At 43.0% G+C, this 19,200-nt stretch overlaps 1 pseudogene; it reads right to left on the bottom strand.

Annotated features, from left to right (window-relative positions):
• Positions 1-19,200, bottom strand: part of LOC148540456 (immunoglobulin superfamily containing leucine-rich repeat protein 2-like) — an 81,171-nt pseudogene that overhangs the window by 10,985 nt on the left and 50,986 nt on the right.

Genomic DNA, 19,200 nt, shown 5'->3' with positions numbered 1-19,200 from the left:
TCGCAAAGTCTGGCATGTCCGTATCCATGTTGGACATGCCAAACACCTCCTCATCCTGCACACACCCCTGGGCCAGCTCTTCCAAGTCATTAAGCTCCAATGACACAGGGGTGGGACCCCCACCTGTCCCCCTTGCATGCCTAGCCCTATCAGCCAGTTTTTGCTTCAGCCGATATTTGAAATCGCTCCATCTGTGGGTGAAAACGTTGGCATTATTCCTGCAGTATTTGGCCCTGCAACCACTTTTTATTAAAATGTAGTTTTTATGTACTGGCGTTTGACATCCCGGGTTGCACGGTCAAACTCACCCACCCTATTGACAGCACTGGCTATGTCATCCCACATTTTCCACTTCTGGCTTGCACCCATATTCCTTTCTGCCTGTGGCAGATTGTCATGGCACATTTGGACCAAAACCTCCATCTCCTTTCTTGTGAATTGTGGCTGCCTTTTTTTTCCGTTTGTTTCTTAGGCCGACTAGGCCCAGCAGCCTCTGACATGGCATCCTCCACTCCTTTTGTAAAAAAACATTTTTTACATTTTTATGTCAAACATTCCCAAAATTATTGGTATAAATAATCCTTTAATACAAAAGAAACAAATACTTACCGGGCACCTCTTGGCCAGTGTTTTGCTGCTCTGTAGCCATTTTAGAGAGTAAAGTTTCACTACAGCAGACCGTTTGTGAATTTCAGTGACATATTTATACATGCGTCAGCATTATTCGTCCGCATCATTGTTTGTGCGATCCTATTATCCGTCCTTAATTTGAGCGGGAAAATAAAGATTATTTATGGCTTGGTGCGACTCGAGTCGAGGTGGCGGGTGATGAATGTTGGAGGTTTAGCTTGGAGGAGTGGATTGTTGGCGTGGTTTGTGGTTTGAGGCGGTTTTTTGGAGTTTGTTATTGGTTTTGGTTTTCTGACTTTTTTAGTTTCCGTTCGCTTTTTTTGAATTGGTTATTTTCTTTTTTGGTTCTTTTTTGAGTAAGTCTTTTTAAAAACCTCCTTAAAAAATAATGGATCTAATAACCAAATGTTAGTACTTATTTTTTTATTTTTTTTTTAGTTATTTAGGCATTGCCCCACTGACGTTTTTGGACTGTGACTTATTTATCAGATTTTGGTAAGTTTTTTTTGGTTCATGAAGTTACAATTTCGATGTGTTGGTCTTCGCATATGTTTTGCAGAGTAAATTTTCATTTTGAATTTAAACAATCATGTCTTAACAAGAAATATAACGTACTCTTTAGCGAAATATAGTTAGAGTTGTATTTAATTTAAAATGCGAACTATTTAGCGCACTAATGTTTCCTTATTAACCAGTAAAAAATGCAAACTATTTAGCGCACTCATGTTTCCTTATTAACCAGTAAAAAATGCGAACTATTTAGCGCACTAATGTTTCCTTATTAACCAGTAAAAAAATGCTAACTATTTAGCGCACTAATGTTTCCTTATTAACCAGTAAAAAGTGCAAACTATTTAGCGCACTAATGTTTCCTTATTAACCAGTAAAAAATGCAAACTATTTATCGCACTAATGTTTCCTTATTAACCAATAAAAAATGCAAACTATTTAGCGCAATAATTTTTTTTGGTGTAAAAAATGTAAAGTCATGTTTTACCACTAAATGTAGCGTGCATTTCCTAACTAATGTGTGCTCCCTTCTATATTTTTTTGGAAAAAAAAATGTGTTTAGAATACAAGTTTGTTTGATAAAAAAACTAAATATATTTTAAAATTTTGAAATGTAGGTTTTTCTACTCATGACAATACCCCGGCCTATAAGCATCTTTGGATTTATTGGAAAAGATAAGTAGTTTTTTTTGGTTCACATTTGTCTCAAACAATAACTACCTGGGTTACCATTTCAGGTTGATGTTGGTCGTATTATCTTGGTCATGTTTCCAGAACCCAACCAACCTCAACTTCGTCCTAGGCGTAGGCCTCGTAGGCGTGCAAGGCCCCAGATATATAGAACACGTGTCACCCTTTTTGGAATGCCAGATGATAAGGTCTTAAGACGATACCGTCTTCCTCCACAAATCATCCTAGACACTCTCTCATTAATAGAGAGTGATCTTGAACGGCAAATTGTCAGTCCTACAGCAATACCACCACTTACGCAATTAATGTAGGTGTTACATTTCTGTGCCTCAGGATCCTTTCAAACCACGGTGGGAATAGTTGCCGGAATCTCCCAATCCTCCTTTTCAAGGATCCTGAGGGCAGTGATGGAGGCCATTTTTAAACACCTCCATCATTTTATTCAAATGCCAGTGGATATGGGTTCCCTTAGTGTTCCCAATTTTTACCAAATAGCTGGCTTCCCACACATCATAGGGATTGTGGATGGCACTCACATACCACTTCAGCCTCCAGCAAGGCTGGAGGCTATTTTTAGGAACCGCTAACACTTTCATTCACTGAATGTAATGGTGGTATGTGATGCCTCCCTCCAGATCCTGTCCCTGAATGCCAAATTCCCCGGGAGTGCACATGATTCCTTCGTCATCCGGCAATCAGGGATTTGGCACAAATTAGACAACCTACAAGCTGGTGATGCGTGGCTTCTGGGTAAGTTGACACATTCCGTGGTAACCAATGCAAAGCTTGTTACACAATGGTCCTGATGTTTGTTTTTGTTTTTTCACAGGAGAGAGTGGTTACCCTTGCACGCCCTGGCTGCTCACTCCTTATTTGGCTCCCACACCAGGGCCACAAAGTGAGTATAATTCCACACTTACAGCCACCAGGCAGGTGATGGAGCGCTGTATCTGCCTTTTAAAAGGCCGATTCAGATGCCTCCACCGCTCTAGTGGCGAGCTCATGTATTTGCCGGATATGGTTTCGAAAATTGTGGTCCTGTGTTGGATATTTCACAACATCGCCATAAGGAGTGGTGTCCCAATGCAGCCAGAGGATGCCTTGCCTGAGGATGGCCCCCCCGAGGTTGGTCGGAGGTCAGTATGTGGGGGGGCCATACGCGATGATGTGGTGGCCAGATATTTTAGGTAATTATTGTAAAACATTTGGTTAATTGACACAATGTAGACATGTAAGTTTTTAATGGCCAATTTTAATACTATTTTTTTTTTTTGTCTTTTATTTCCTAAAATTACCCGAAAAAACGATGCCTACTACCTGATCCCCAAAATTCTCTTCATGTGGCCACATTGGTTATAACTTCGGGAACAATTATTTCTTCGCCTCATTTGTGGATTCATGTTGGCCTGCTCCTTCTTCCAACAGTTCTTGAGTGTTGTTTTTTTTTTTTTTGGGGTCTTTGTTTTTTGGCGTGTGTTTTCACTGTGTGAATTGTTTTGTCACAATTCACTTTCTGTTTATTATTTGTGTGTATTAAATTTTTGCTTGACGTTGCTTGATGTTGGTACATTAAAAGCATGTGTAACCTGGGCCAAAAAATGCAAACTTTCATAATGGCTAATCCTGTAATGTGTTAAATTGTTAAGTAGTTTAACATGCTTTGTGGCGAAAAACAAACCCCAAAGGGATTATGGTGAATCAGTATGTTTTATAATCTAGGCCTAAGCAGGTTTGCTTTAATATTTACATTACCCACCCCCCCAAAAAAAAAAAAACCTGGTAATTCTCCAAACCTATTGGTATTGTTAGGTGTTTAATGTGCCAGCTTACATACATACTTACTTGAGCTTTCTACAATCTAATTTACATTACTTAAAAACTCATGCTCCAATAGTCTACTTATGTAAGGTTAAACAATCTAATATTTACAGACAAGGAATGAGACTCTAATAAATCAAAATATATTTTATTTTAAACAACTTTTTGAGGGGAAAACAAACAAAAAATTTAGTGCCGCAGGACCGCCAACATGTGATCCAGGACCACAAGCATCCCGATGACATGGCCCCTCAATGTGTGCAAGCCTTCCTGCATTGCTTGCAAACGCCTCTGGTCCTCTGTGGGTTTAAAAAAAAGTGTGGATTACTAAACTGACACCTTAATTTATATGTTACCAAACAGCTTAAAATTCAGACTATACTTAAAAAAAAAAAAAAAGTTTTGAAGAGAAAAAAAGAAATGGAAAACACAAAGATTGTATAAATACAAACTAGAAAAATTACACATAAAAAGACAACCAAAAAAGGGGGAAGTACGCCAAAAAATTAAATTTGTTGTTACCGTAAACTAGAAAGACACAAGTATGAGTGTTTGGACATGTGTGATATGTGTAAGGGGAAAGCATCCTAGACATTGTTTTTCAAAGATATATCTCCAAAACATTCGAAATACTTAACAAATTGGAAATGCACAGGCAAAAGTACAACATCACCCAAAAACCAAAAAAAAACAAAACAAGCATAGTTTAAAAGGGAAACATACTGGTCAGATTGATGCCTGGTCCAGGAGCCCCGACATCGTCCTCCTCTGAGGTGGGCCAGTGCTGGTCCAATGGAGGAGGGGAGATTTCACTAGGGGTGGAGGGGAGAGGAAAAGCGAGGGGTGGGTGATGAAAAGAGAGAGGGGGTGGAGGGGAGGGTGATGAAAAGAGAGGGGGGGGTGGAGGTGAGGGTGAATTTGGAGGGATGGGAATATTCGGAGAGGGAGGGACCTCAGGGACTGGCCGGTCTGGGCTGGAGGGGGAATTTGGGGAAGGTTGGGGAGAGGAGGTTTGGGTGGGAGTGGGGGATAGGGGACGAGGCCGACGTCTTGCTCGCATTAGACGTCGGAGTCTGCGCTCAGCCCCTAAGTGATGGATAAAATTTTTTTTTTTTTTTTTTTTGGGGGGGGGTTTAGATAAAAATTTACACCACCAAAAATGTACCAAAAAAAAAATATGGAAAACATGCACACGCAGGTCTGTCCGAAATAAACAAACAGGGCTAGATGGAAAACATGCACACGCAGGTCTGTCCAAAATAAACAAACATGGCTAGATGGAAAACATGCACACGCAGGTCTGTCCAAAATAAACAAACAGGGCTAGATGGAAAACCTGCACACGCAGGTCTGTCCAAAATAAACAGGGCTAGATGGAAAACATGCACACGTAGGTCTGTCCCAAATAAACAAACAGGGCTAGATAGAAAACATGCACACGCAGGTCTGTCCAAAATAAACAAACAGGGCTAGATGGAAAACATGCACACGCAGGTCTATCCAAAATAAACAAACAGGGCTAGATGGAAAACATGCACACGCAGGTATGTTTGCATTTTTTAGGATAAAAAAATACACTTACTTTCAGCTATTTGCTGATGCAAATTCGCCAAAAGGGGGGTGGACCTGCGGTGGAGATTCGACCACCGCCTTTCAAGCTGCCCGATATTGCGGTGGAAGCCCATATTACGCAGCCGCCGCCGCACCTCCGCATAGGCGAGCCGCTTGCGGAGGTTTGTGATGGGGGCCGGATGATTAGTGATTCTCCAGTTCATCACATCTGTGAGGACCAGGAGTTCGCTTTGTGTAAATGCTGTGGCTCTCATGATGGCAATGATTTTTTCCACAAATAACAGTTTTAATAAAGGACCCTGAAAAAATTTGATTGGCTAATGTACTTTGAAAAATAACAGAACGCATTGTTTTGGTTATTGTATGAGTCATGTGACCTACACCCTCACAAATATAATGTGAATTATGATAGGCTTGATGCAGTGACATGCGTAAGCTAATTTAAATAAACAAATTAAAGTACTAAAATATGCCTAAAAAAAACAAAGGAAAACAATAGTATCAATCCTAAAAACATGTAATTTGTAAAAAAAAAAACATTGGTGAAACCGTACGTATTCTGCGGTAAAAATGACACACACTGACAAGAATAAAGTTTATTGACAATGAAAAAAAAAAAAGGATTGAAAACATGTGAATAGCAATTAAGGTAATTAATATAGTGATTGCCATGAAACGATTAAAGTATGTTTGCAGAATGAAAGAGCAGGTAATCGAAATCTGACACGTCCACTTCCGGAATTGACTTGTGCGAGCGACCAAAGCAACCAAAGAGGAGACGAACGGTCGCTATTTTGAACGGTCGCAAGCTAGAGGAGGGGTTGGGAGACTATAGGGCGGAAAATTAGCTACGAGCGAACATACGGACGAACGCTTGAATTTAAATATTTCCGCTCGTACGGCGGACGAGCGTACGGCCACTTGCGTCCGGCTCTGAATCAGGCCCTTAGCCCATTGTGTATACAAGCACCATGACTCCTAGGGCAGTAGCCCTCTGTGTATAAAAGTACCGTGACTCCTTGGGCAGTAGCCCTCTGTGTATAAAAGCACCATGACTCCTTGGGCAGTAGCCCTCTGTGTATAAAAGCACCGTGACTCCTTGGGCAGTAGCCCTCTGTGTATAAAAGCACCAGGACTCCTTGGGCAGTAGCCCTCTGTGTATAAAAGCACCAGGACTCCTTGGGCAGTAGCCCTCTGTGTATAAAAGCACCAGGACTCCTTGGGCAGTAGCCCTCTGTGTATAAAAGCACCATGACTCCTTGGGCAGTAGCCCTCTGTGTATAAAAGCACCAGGACTCCTTGGGCAGTAGCCCTCTGTGTATAAAAGCACCAGGACTCCTTGGGCAGTAGCCCTCTGTGTATAAAAGCACCATGACTTCTTGGGCCTTAGGAGCTGATTCAGATCCTCTTGCTAAGAAGCGTTCGCTCGTAGCTGCCGATGGTTCACATTGTGCGCATGCATCGCAGTGCGCGAGCGCGAACCACTGCGAAAGATCAGGAAGCATTCGCTCGCTCAGCATAACACAGGCCAGCTGAATGAGTGGCAGCAGAGGCCGTTTGAGGGTGGTAACAGGGTCAGGGCACTAGAAACGGGGAAGTGGAGGTGAGAACACAGGCGTGCCTGAGTGTCTCAACGCTGTTTCAGAGGCGTGCATAATTAACAAGCAGCATCATTGTACACGTTACCTGGTTGAAATTCACACTGAAGTGATCGCAGTGTATAGTCAACCTCTAGCGCTGTTATTGCATCCGATGGTGCTCGATGTACCATTGGTTTCATGCACTTCCAGGAGATAACGTGCGCAAGTGGGTGTCTTATGAATGGCTGGTGGGCATCTGCATACACAGTGATCGCACACCAAGGCATAGTAGGCGTGTTTATGCCTTGCCGTGCGATCGCCTGCCTTGCCATCACTTAGCCAAATTTGCATACGCATCAAATGAGCACTCGCATCTAGCGAGAGGGTCTGAATGAGCTTCTTAGCCCTCTGTGTATACAAGCACCGTGACTCCTTGGGCAGTAGCCCTCTGTGTATAAAGTAAAAGCACCGTGACTCCTTGGGCAGTAGCGCTCTGTGTATACAAACAGCGTGACTCCTAGGGCTTTAGCCCTCTGTGTATAAAAGCACAGTGACTCCTAGAGCAGTAACCTTCTGTGTATACAAGCACCATGACTCCTTGGGCAGTAGCCCTCTGTATATAAATTAAAAGCTCCATGGCTGCTTGGGCAGTAGCCCTCTGTGTATAAAAGTACTGTGACTCCCTGGGCAGTAGCCCACTGTGTATAAATTAAAAGCACCATGACGCCTTGGGCAGTAGCCCTCTGTGTATAAAAGTACTGTGACTCTTTGGACCTTAGCCCACTGTGTATACAAGCACTGTGACTCCTTGGGCCTTAGGAACTACTTCAGACCCACTCGCTAAGTTGCATACTCTCGCTGCTGCCGATAGTATACATTATGCATATGCATCGCAGTGCGCATGTGCATACCTTAGCGAAAGTTCACAATGCATTAGCTCACTGCGCATAGACAGCCCAGCAGAGTGAGTGACAGGGGAAGCCATTTGTAGATGGTAACGGGCTGGCCATTAAAAATGGGGGGGTCGAGGTGCAAACGCAGGCGTGCCTGAGCATCTCAACGGTGTTTTAGAGGTGTGCATAATTAAAAGACAGCATCATAGTATACGTCACCTGGCTTGTTTTTAAACTGAAGTGCTCGCGGTGCTTGCTTCAGTGTATGGTCAAACTCAAGTGCCACGACAGCATCTGATGTTACCCAATGTTCCGATGGTTGCATACACTTCCTTGACATGACGTGCACAAGTGGGCATCTTAAAATAGGCTGGTGGGTGTTTGCATACACTATGTGATTGCTCTCTAAGAAATACGGGGCGTGCAAACGCATTGCTGTGCGGTAGCACTGCCTTCGCAATTTGCATACACATTGTGCGAACGATCGCTCTAGCGAGCGGCCCTGAATCAGGCCCTTAGCCCGCTGTGTAAACAAGTACTGTTAGTCTGCAGGCCTTATCCCACTGTGTATACCGATGTTGAAGAATTGAAGAACTTAATTGAAATGAGGTCCTGATTCAGAGTCGGACGCTATTTGCGCTCGCTCGTTTAGAAAAAGGGTCCAGCTATTTAAATTGAGCGCTCGCTCTTTGCGGTCTGTTGACGCCTCTATGTCTGAGCGAGCGAACGACATATGCGCTCGCTATTTTGTAAAGACGCCCCCTGGCCGCTCGCATCCTACATCATCTCCGCTATTTATTTGATTAATCGAGTACATCAAAAGGCATCTGAACTGCTCGCAGTGCTTGTGGTTGGATTTTCCTACCGCAATCATGCGAACAGTTCAGGCTTAGAGACAACCAAGTGACGTGGTCGATGACGCTGCTTTGTTAATTATGCACACCCTTAAAACACCCGTTTTGACCTTTTGGCAAGCCTGCGTTCGGATCTCCACTCCCCGTTTTCAAGCACCTTCCCCTGTTACCACCTACAAACGCCTCATTCTGTCACTCAAATTAGCAGGCATTCGCTATTTTGCGAGCACACAATTTCTGACCACAATGACTGGTTCGCGCATGCGTATTACAACCCATACGCATGCGCAGTTGTGCGAACATGGCTCGGAGCGAACGAGCGTCCGCTTACGAGCGGTTCTGAATCAGGCCCTGAGTGCGATTTTAATGAATTGCTGAACTTGAATCAGCTGGGGCAGATGTTGATGAATTGAATAACATAATTGATAAGAGTCCGATGTTTAAGAATTGATGAACTTGATCTTTTGTGACCGATGTTGATGAATTGAAGGACTGGATCAGTTTGGGATCGATGATGATTAATTGCAGTACTGGATCAATTTGGGACCGATAATGATGAGTTGCAGTACTGGGTCAGTTTGGAACCGATGGTTGGAGATATCGTCTGGGACCGATGGTTGGAGATATCAGCTGGGACCGATGGTTGGAAATATTGGCTGGGACCAACGATCGTGGTTAGGAACAAGTCTCAGTGCATAACCCAGACTGGAACACAGATGGAATGGAGACTTGCAACCAGACTTGGAACTGGAATCACACGGACTGGAACCATTCAGATACCGAGTACCTGGGAGCTCAGCACAGAGCTGTAACTTCAGCAGAAGTGACGTTGTACTGGCAATTGAGGCCAGCCAGTCAGGTGTGCAGCCTGAGTTCTAGCATTGTGTAAACACACTGAGAGCACAGAGCAGGAACCGTGTGGACAGACCTCATAGCCAACTGGATACGATGTGCAGTGGAGGCGTACCTCTGTGTCATCTGGGAGTGATGTGCAGCCACAGAGCAAGCGGACCTCAGCACTAGCTGGAACAACACTACAGAGGTAACACATAGCAGAATATGGGAAAAATTAGTCAGGATCGTGACAGTACCCCATCCTTCATGGGTGGACTCCGGACACCCACATTGAATCTCTGAAGTACTTGAAGAGGAATTCCATTACAAAAACAACTGGAAGTGGAATCCAGAACTCATGAACATATTCAAGCTGAACTCCTCAGAAGTCTTCCCAATTTTCATCTTCAAAGGTTAGACCTTCATCGTCAGAACAAGTGGACCATTAGTCATCACTGTAAAGAAAGTTTACTTCACCTAGAAAGTCCATTGGATCAATGGCATAAAAATCCTCTCTTGAAACGGAGGTACTTGAAACTGTAGCCCCACAGTAACTTGGCTGACATCCATGAGGAAACTATTCATGGGAATATGCATTTTTCATTGGCAATTCTGGAATTTCTTCCTGGGAAAATACATGACTAGGAAGAATATTGTAACTTGAGTGATATAGAAACTCACTATCGGAATCAGAGTCCCTATCCAAAGTGAGTATTGGTATCTTTTTCTTGTAAACAACAGAGTCTATGGGGTAAATTTACTAAGCTTTGAGTTTGTGTGAGTTTGTAAACTCACGTGAGTTTAGGCATGGTTTTCATCTCGCAAACTTACTAAAGACAAACTCGAGTGAGTTTGGAAGTGAGTTCTGTTTTTACCCTGTTAAAACTCATGTAAGATTGCAAACTCGAAAAAACTCACCATCAGCCAAAATAGGTAGTACTTTACATGAAAAAGATGCAGCTCGCAACTTTACTAAGAATCGAGTTTCCAATCTCGTGTGAGATTGTAGCAAACTCACTGTGAAATAGAGGTTTTAAACACTCACCTCCTGAGCTACGAGTTTGGCAGAAACATGCACAGATCAGTGTGATTTGTGCATGTTTTTGCCTGTATACCGAATATAAAGTGTTTTTAATGTTAAAAAAAATTACATAGGGTCCCCCCCCTAAAGCCTAACCAGTCCCAGACTTGCCAGTCATTCCTGGATCCTAAAATTACGGGGAACAAAATGAGTAGGGTTCCACCATAATTTAAGAACTAGCACCAGGCTGCAGGGCCAGCCTGGTTTTAAATATAGGGGGGAAAAATTGCGTAGGGTACCCCCTATATTTAAAACCAGCCCCGGTCCAAAACGACTGGGGTGTAATGCCACAGCCCGGAGACCCTTTCACCGGGGCTCTGTGGCCAAAGCATTATTACCCCAAGCCGGTCAGACCAACCCAGGAATCTCAGGGGAGGTGGGGGCCCTCCAAGAAGGGGCCCCCCTCTCCCGAAACCCCAGGCTTGTTCTGAAGCCCGGGGCTCTTCCCCGCACCCCTGGAGCGTTGGGTACAGGGGTAATAAATGGTTAAATAGTAGTAACTATTGTATTTTACAGTGGCAGTACAGGTGCCAGCATGCCTGCCCTTTGGCACTTGTGGAACTACAAGTGCCAGCAGACGGGCGGCACCTGTACCTCCACTGTAAAATAAATAGTTAAATATGACAGGACAGGACATACACACCGTGACAAGTAAAAGTTTATTACATGCACCTACCCACTCACATATACTTACCTGCTGCCAGGTGATCACGTCCCCTTCTCCAAGTAGAATCCCATTTGGAGTACCTGCAATAAAGTTCCTATACTCAGCTCCTCCATCGCGCTGGTCTATGTAACATCCAGGGGGGTCTATGCAAAAAGAAAGAAAACGAATACCCGAACCATTTACTAAGGTTAGCGCTGCATGTGTGTGACCTCCTACAGCGCTAACCTGCTCCCGACTGACAGTGAGTCCGGAGCTTTGGCAGATAGGCAGATCTTTGGCATATTGGGAAGGATACTTAGATGGTCCCAAACAGACTGGTTTTGAAGCAAATACTTTATGAACAGCTTTAATGAAAGCGGAGAGATCACTAAGTAACGGATCTTTGGTTTCGATGAGTGGATTAATCCATTCCAAGGCTTTACCTCTAAAGGATAGGAGAAAGCATTTGATAACATTGGTGGCAGTAATTTTAATTGGTGTTCCCGACTCAATATCAATGCAGTATTGGCGTGCTAAAGCATGGAACTGAGTAACATCACCGTCAAAGTAAATGGGTGCTGGAGCACCAGGCGAGTTCTGGCAGGTTGAAACTTGTGATGCACACTCAGGAGCAGAAATGGAATTAGCTTGCAGAACTTTAGAGTGATGAGAGACTGTCATGTCTGAAATTGACTTGAGTCTTTTACGCGACCCAAGAGATATAGCCGAATTGAGCCCAGAGGAACTGGAATCGGCTGAAACTGAATGAGCCTTTAAACAGACGGATGGAACCAGATTGAGTCCAAGGACACTTGAACCATTTGGAACTGGAGGTGGAATCTGGCTGGAACCAGAACGGGTAGAACTCCGATATTCAGATGGCTTTTCTTCGACCTGAGACATACTAGAAGTCTTGATTGACTGGGCAGAATTCAAAGAGTCAAAAAAGTAATAATCAAACTGTCATCCAACAGAGTAATATCCTCAGGAGAAGACTGACAGGAGTCGATATGAGAGTCTGTGATACTGAAGACCTTCCAGGGGCTGATGATCTGGAAACCCCCTCTGGGGTTAGCAGATTAGACTTTTCTCCTTGAGTTGAAGACTCAAATACCCCTCCTGGTCTACTTGGATCAACATTAGGAACCAAATTTGGTAAGGAGACACTTGAATTGGTATAAGCCAAAGTTGGAGTTGAATTGAGTCCAGAGGAACTTGAATCAATAGGATGCGAATGGAACTGAACCAAATTGGAATTGGATTTTCTAGAACCGGCTGGAACCGGAGGAACCTTGGACAGATGGGTGGGACTGGATTGCATCCAGAAGAATTTGAATCAGTTGGAGCTGAAGGAGTCAAAACCGGATTGGAATCTGATTTACTTGAACCAGTTGGAACCGGAGGAGTCAAAACCTGATTGGATTGGAATCAGATTTACTTGGACCGGCTAGAACCGCAGTAGTCCTCAGATTGACGCATGGAACTGGATAGAGTCCAGAGGAACTTGAATCGGTAAGAACTGAACTAAGCAGAATCTGGCTATTACCGGAACAGGCAGAATCCAGAAGTTCAGATGTCTCATCTAAGACCTGAATCATGCTGGTCGACATCAGGATGGCACCCTCAAGAAGTGTCTGACAGGAGTCCATGACTGCCTCTATGGCTCTGAAGACTCTCTGCTGGAGATGAGAAACTGGAGGCCCCACCTGGGGTTGGCAGATCAGATTTTCCTCCTGAAGCTAAAGGTTCACATTCCTCTTCTAGAGCTAGACCATCAGATAACCCATCTGATGTCAGAACATCATATACATCTTCCAAGGCTGGCGATCAGATGCCCCTCCTGAGGCTTAAGAATCAGATGTCTCTCAGATTATGAGAGACTTGGACATACTCTTTTGATTCCCAAATTTGGAGAAGGACCTTCTTGTCACAGGTCCCCAATCGTACATTTGAAGCTCCTTTTGAATGGGAGTCATAACCCCCTTGTCCAGGGCTGAGGAAGCTGGAACTGCATATGGCACACGGAAAGAATTGGAGACACGAATACTGTGATGCTGACAATTGTCACCATTGATTTGACTTGCAAAGGGAATAGTCTTTAATGAAATTATATGAACCCCCACAGTAGAGACAGAGATATAATTCCTCACCATACCTCCTGCTGCATTACTTATCCGAGCTACGTTGTCCAACGCAGCATCGGATACTCTGCAGAACATTGGCTGGCTAAGGTGACCCAAGTCGACCACCGCAGATGAGAGGAAGAGGCCAGAAAATCTCTGTCAGCTGACGGAGATCCAGGTCTCTCCCCGCCCCCAACGGCGGTGACATGCCTCTGTTTCAGGAAACCGAGGCTGTCGCTGCCCCCTCCCTGCCCACAAATGGCAGCAGACTGTCAATCAATGACAGTCTGCGTGCGGGATCATGCAGTACACCCCCTGCTGCATTTGCAATCCCAGCACTGCGACGGAGGTCGTAGGCCGGGATCACTATTACGACCATCAGTGGTCAATGGTCCCAATGATGGATGGCACCAGGTGGCCGGCCAGTTGAGTAAGCCTCAGCTTACTCAGGCTGGCCTTCTTGCGAGCCCAGCAGACTTACATGCACTGCTGAAGCAGGCCCACAGAGCGAGCGGACCTCAGTGCTAGCTAGAACAACAACGCAGAGATAACACATAGGAGAATATGGGAAAAATTAGTCAGGATCGTGACAGTGCACAATTATTTATTCTAAGGTGCACAATTATTTATTCTAAGGTGCACAATTTAACGAAACTAGGATGAATATTTTTTATGGAGAAATTGTTTATATTTAACTCACTTATATTATTACATATCAGTTGTGTATTATATACAACGCATATGGATGAATGTTCTGTAACAACCGAAAAATACAGTATATGACCTTCGGTACTGAACATTTATTTAACCTCAAAAGCATATTTTATCAAAATATACAGTGGACTAAATCATTACTCAATTCTGACTTGCTTTTATAAGTATATACTGTATATATATATATATATATATATATATATATATATATATATATATGCAATTGTAGGCTTATGCACTGTCCTTATATATTCATCCTGGGTGTGCTCTTTCATGGAAGTATCCACAATTGATACTTCTGCAAACAAGTCCACAAAGTGAAGGCACTACTCCTTGTTTCAATATTCTTATCACAAAATGTGTTTTATTCACCACCCAGTAAACACAACACCATTACTGGAGCATATTGTCCAAACCTTGTAAAATGCATGTAAAGCGGTTCATATAACAGTCAAAATACTTATGCAATCAATGTCTGTCGACTTCGGTCCACTTTAGGGCCGTTCTAGACTCACAAAGACTTGTCAACAATCCAGCGTGGTATACTGCTAAGGCGCAACAAAACCCCTTTTTTTGTTGCGCCTTAGCAGTATACCACGCTGGATTGTTGACAAGTCTTTGTGAGTCTAGAACGGCCCTAAAGTGGACCGAAGTCGACAGACATTGATTGCATAAGTATTTTGACTGTTATATGAACCGCTTTACATGCATTTTACAAGGTTTGGACAATATGCTCCAGTAATGGTGTTGTGTTTACTGGGTGGTGAATAAAACACATTTTGTGATAAGAATATTGAAACAAGGAGTAGTGCCTTCACTTTGTGGACTTATATATATATATATATATATATCCTGCATTAAGACCGGCACTCCAGTTCAACAATTGAACATGTACCCGGGTGCACACCACCATGCGGACACACCAACATATGCAAACTTCGATATCAGGACGCACTCCTGGGCTTTATCACAAATTATTCAGACTCTCTCCCTTTGTATTCCTGGAATACAAAGGGAGAGATTCTGGTTAATTTGTGATAAAGCCCATGAGAGCGACCTGATATCAAAGTTTATATATATATATATATATATATATATATATCTCCAACAGTAGGATGGCACTCCCACGGAAAGGTAATAATAGTCCTGGTTGCCCTCTGAAAGCATGCCAACACGTGGCAGCAATATCAGCGGCACTCCAGTATAGGAAAAAATTCACAGATATACCTGCGTCTGTGAATTTTTTCATATACTGGAGTGCCGCTGATATTGTATGTATATAATATATATATATATATATATATATTTACTGTGTATATATATATATATATATATATACATATATATACTATGTAAATATATATATATACACATACTATGTAAATATATATATATATATATATATATATATATATCCATAGACAAAAAAAACCTTACGGTTTCACATGTCCCATTAAGGCTTCTCAGACATGATCTGAAATTTCACATAACCTATTGTATTTCTGCCACTCGAACTTCAAAAAGCACTGAAATTACGATCATTAAGGCTGACGCCTTAATGGACATGTTCCTTGCATAATACAGATATGGTATGCCATGACACCATGTGGTTAACTGCAGATTCAGCACTCTCACAGAGGGAGATTGCTGTCACTCACAAAATGGTGGAGCTGCTAATTCACAGAATTGTGTGCTCATTGGAATACACACATGCAGTCAATGCAACTGAGGTCTTCACAGAGCTTAGAGATGAGCAGATGGAATAAGAGTATGGTGGATGGAGGGAGAAGACAGAGCCGTGTGGATGGGGCAGACAGAAAGGCGTGAAGGGGTAAGATTAAGCAGGGGTCCCCCATATTAAGCACAACCAGCACCAGGCTTTTCAGAACCAGTTCTGGTTGCCAAAACACAGGGGACAAACGTATATTCAGGGCAACCAGCACTGGGCTCTGAGCCAGTCCTGGTTCTGGAAATACATGGAAAAAAAATAGTAAGGTTCCCCTGTATCTTCCAAAACCAGCGCCGGAATTTTTCTAGTGGGGGATAACGCCACAGCCAGGGGAACCCTTTCACCGGGCCCCACAGCCAAAACATTAACCCTGACCGCTAGTCAGCCCAGGCCGGGGATCCCTGGGGACCCCCCCAATAAAGGGGTCCCCCTCTTCAGGCTATCCCAGGCCTAGGCTGCTAACCCGGGGCTATCCCTGGCACCCCTGGGGTGGTGGGTGCCGGGCTGATAGTGTATTGTGGTTTAAAAAAAAGCAAAGTATAATATTGTCTTTTGCAGTAGAACTACAGGTCCCAGCAAGCCTCCCCCGCATGCTGGTACTTGGAGAACCACAAGTACCAGCAAGCGGGGCATTAATGGCCCGCCAGTACATATAGTAACTCTGTAAAAGAAATATTTAAAAAAACGGATACAGTTTGTTTTATTATTTTATTGTTCTGCACCTTCACCTGGGAGGCAGCAGCCTTTAACCTCTTTTTCATGGCTACCGCCTGCCCCAGGACTTCCATGGTGACTTCATCTGGAGGGCGCCGCCCAACCAGGACTTCTCCGGCGTCTTCTTGCTTCAGCAGGTCTTCTCTCCTGCCTCCCGGCCGACGGACAGGCCGGACAGCACCTCACACTGGCTTTATATAAGCCAGCCAAAAGTGGGGTGATGATGTCGCGAGCCATGATTGGCTCGTGGCGGCAATCTTTGAATGTAAAATATGTCGCTGAGGCACCATTTTTTAAATGGGCACGCGCGGTTCTCACCACTGAAGTTAATGGTGAGAATCGTTCATTGGCTGAGAGGCAGAAGGCTTGCCTCTCTCAGCCAATGAGCGCTCAGTGGTGGGGTTTACATAGTGAAATCCCGCCACTAAGTTCTCATTTGCAAAGAACAGTACTAATGTACATGGGTCACATCTTTTGTTTTTTTAATTTGCCAAGCCCAGGATGCCTACTTTGGACCAAAGAGGACCGATCCACACATAGGAGATGGTGAGTATGGGTATTTTTTCACAGGTACATAGTATGTGTGCATGTGTGTGTACATGTGTGAGTGCATGTATGTTTAATAAACTTTTGCTTTGAATGGTGTGTCTTGAGTTTATTTAAATATTTATTTTGCTGCAGAACTACAGGTGCCATCGGGCTCGTAATGCCCCGCATGCTGGTAATTGTGGTTCTCCAAGTACCAGCATGCGGGGGAGGGAAGGCTTGCTGGAAACTGTAGTTCCACAGCAAAAGACGATATTTAACTTCTATTTTTTACTCCACATTACACTATCAACCTGGCACCCACCACCCCAGGGGTTGATGCTTTGGCTGGGGGGCTCCCCTGGCTGTGGCATCAGCCTCCCACTAGAAAAAGTCAGGTGCTGGTTTTGGAAAATACAGGGGAACCCTACTCTGGTACTGCTGGTCCAAACTGCTGGTAGCTGATACTGGACTGCTTGTTATTAATTTTCAAATTATTATAATTTTGTTAAATAAATTGTATGATTTTGCTGCAAATGATGTAATGGGGAGGAGGTGCCTTGATGGCTAATATCCCTAGCTCTACTAACTTTGGCTTCACAAATGGTACAGATGCCTTCACAACTGTTGTCAGGATATGGGTTAAAAAAAATCCACACCCAAGACGTGGCTTTTCTGGTCTTGTGCCCAGGCTTGACAATATCTTTCCTTTTATATTATTAGAATACGAGCGCTATAAATAAAAATTGAAAACTAATAATAGGTGTTGTGTTGATTTGTAAGTTTGTATAAAAAATGAGTATAAAGTAGGATATACAGGTATTACCAATATATATCAGTATGTATCAAAAACTAATAACAGGTGTTTTGTCAACAGTGAATCTGCAAACTTGTAACAAATAATAAATGTATGGGAAAATGTTATAAAACGAAATGTGTGTATACTAGAGCACTTTAAAACATGGGGGCATAAAAAATAATAAAAAATATCTAAAAAATATATTAATATATTAATAAAACATGCTCTTTAATCTTAAACAATAAGATGTTTATAGCTCTTCTGAGACCTAAGTGTGGAGAGTCCTTCAGTCTGTAAACAGTAATTGTATGGCGCACCCCACAGTGGAGCCAGACCGGAGGTAGCATTGTGAACTAGCTAGCCCTATCTTACCTCCTCTGGTGGCAGGTCTTCTCCTTGCTGCTGCCGTCACCGACTGTGGGAAGGAGCGGCTCTGTATTGCAATAGCCGGGTGCAGGGAAGAGCGGCTTGTGATCTCCGGCAGCCAGGACGGGTGGTGTGACGTCACCCACTTCCGTGCACAGTGCAGCTCCTTTGCTGCTGTATGCTGGCTGTACTTTGGTTGCTTCTCCACCTTCTCCAATGCGTTTCATACCCTGCGGGGTACTTTTTCAAGGATGGGGAACTTTCAAAAATCTGCCCTTTTTATATTTGATTGAAAAAACAGTTTTTGTAAAACTTTAAAAAAACTTTATTGTTCAATTAAAATTGGGGCAGGAATTTGGATTAAAAAGCGGTAACCTAATGCTCATGTTGAAAAGTGCTCTAGTGCTGTTAATTATGAATAAAATATGTAAAAAAATAATAAAAAATGCGTGATTAAAATGGATGAGATATAATGGTTTATATGATAAATAAAAAATATATTGAAATTACGATAATTTAAAAAGGGGGGGCAAAAGACTATGTTAATATAAAATGGTATAAAAGCTATATAGAAAGGATAAAACTGTTCAGGATTCTTCTAAAAAGGCATTTAATTCAATATCATATTTAGTCCTCTGGGGTTAAGGTTCTTAGTGTATGATTCCATTTTGTCTCACATCTTTTCAGGGTTGTACTGATATTTCCCCCTCTCCAATTCATTGATATTTTCTGGATACCAGTAAATTTAAGCCCTCCTGGATTTTTATCATGCTTTTCTAAAAAATGATGGGATACGCTGTATGCATCTAGCCCTTTTTTGATATTGTTTATGTGTTCCATGATTCTTGTGTTCATTTTCCTTTTACTAAGATTTGAGTCTGATCAAGTGTTTTTTTTTTTTACTTGATTATAATTACCGAAACTTGGGTGATTTGATGCTTCTGAAACTCGCAAATTTACAAAGCAATGAGTTTAGCTGAGAGTGAGTTGGCCAATGGATTTCTCCCCAGAGTAGCAAATTATGAAGGAAATTTCTCACCAGAGTTTGCAGTGTCTTCTCTCTACCTAACTCTCCCAAACAAGCAGCCTGCACATATCAGTGAGATATAAGAAAGCTGCTTG

Source organism: Taudactylus pleione, unplaced genomic scaffold (assembly GCF_031769625.1).
Source record: "Taudactylus pleione unplaced genomic scaffold, aTauple2 ptg000019l, whole genome shotgun sequence".
NCBI lineage: Eukaryota > Metazoa > Chordata > Amphibia > Anura > Myobatrachidae > Taudactylus > Taudactylus pleione.
This window is presented reverse-complemented; position numbering and strand designations above follow the sequence as displayed.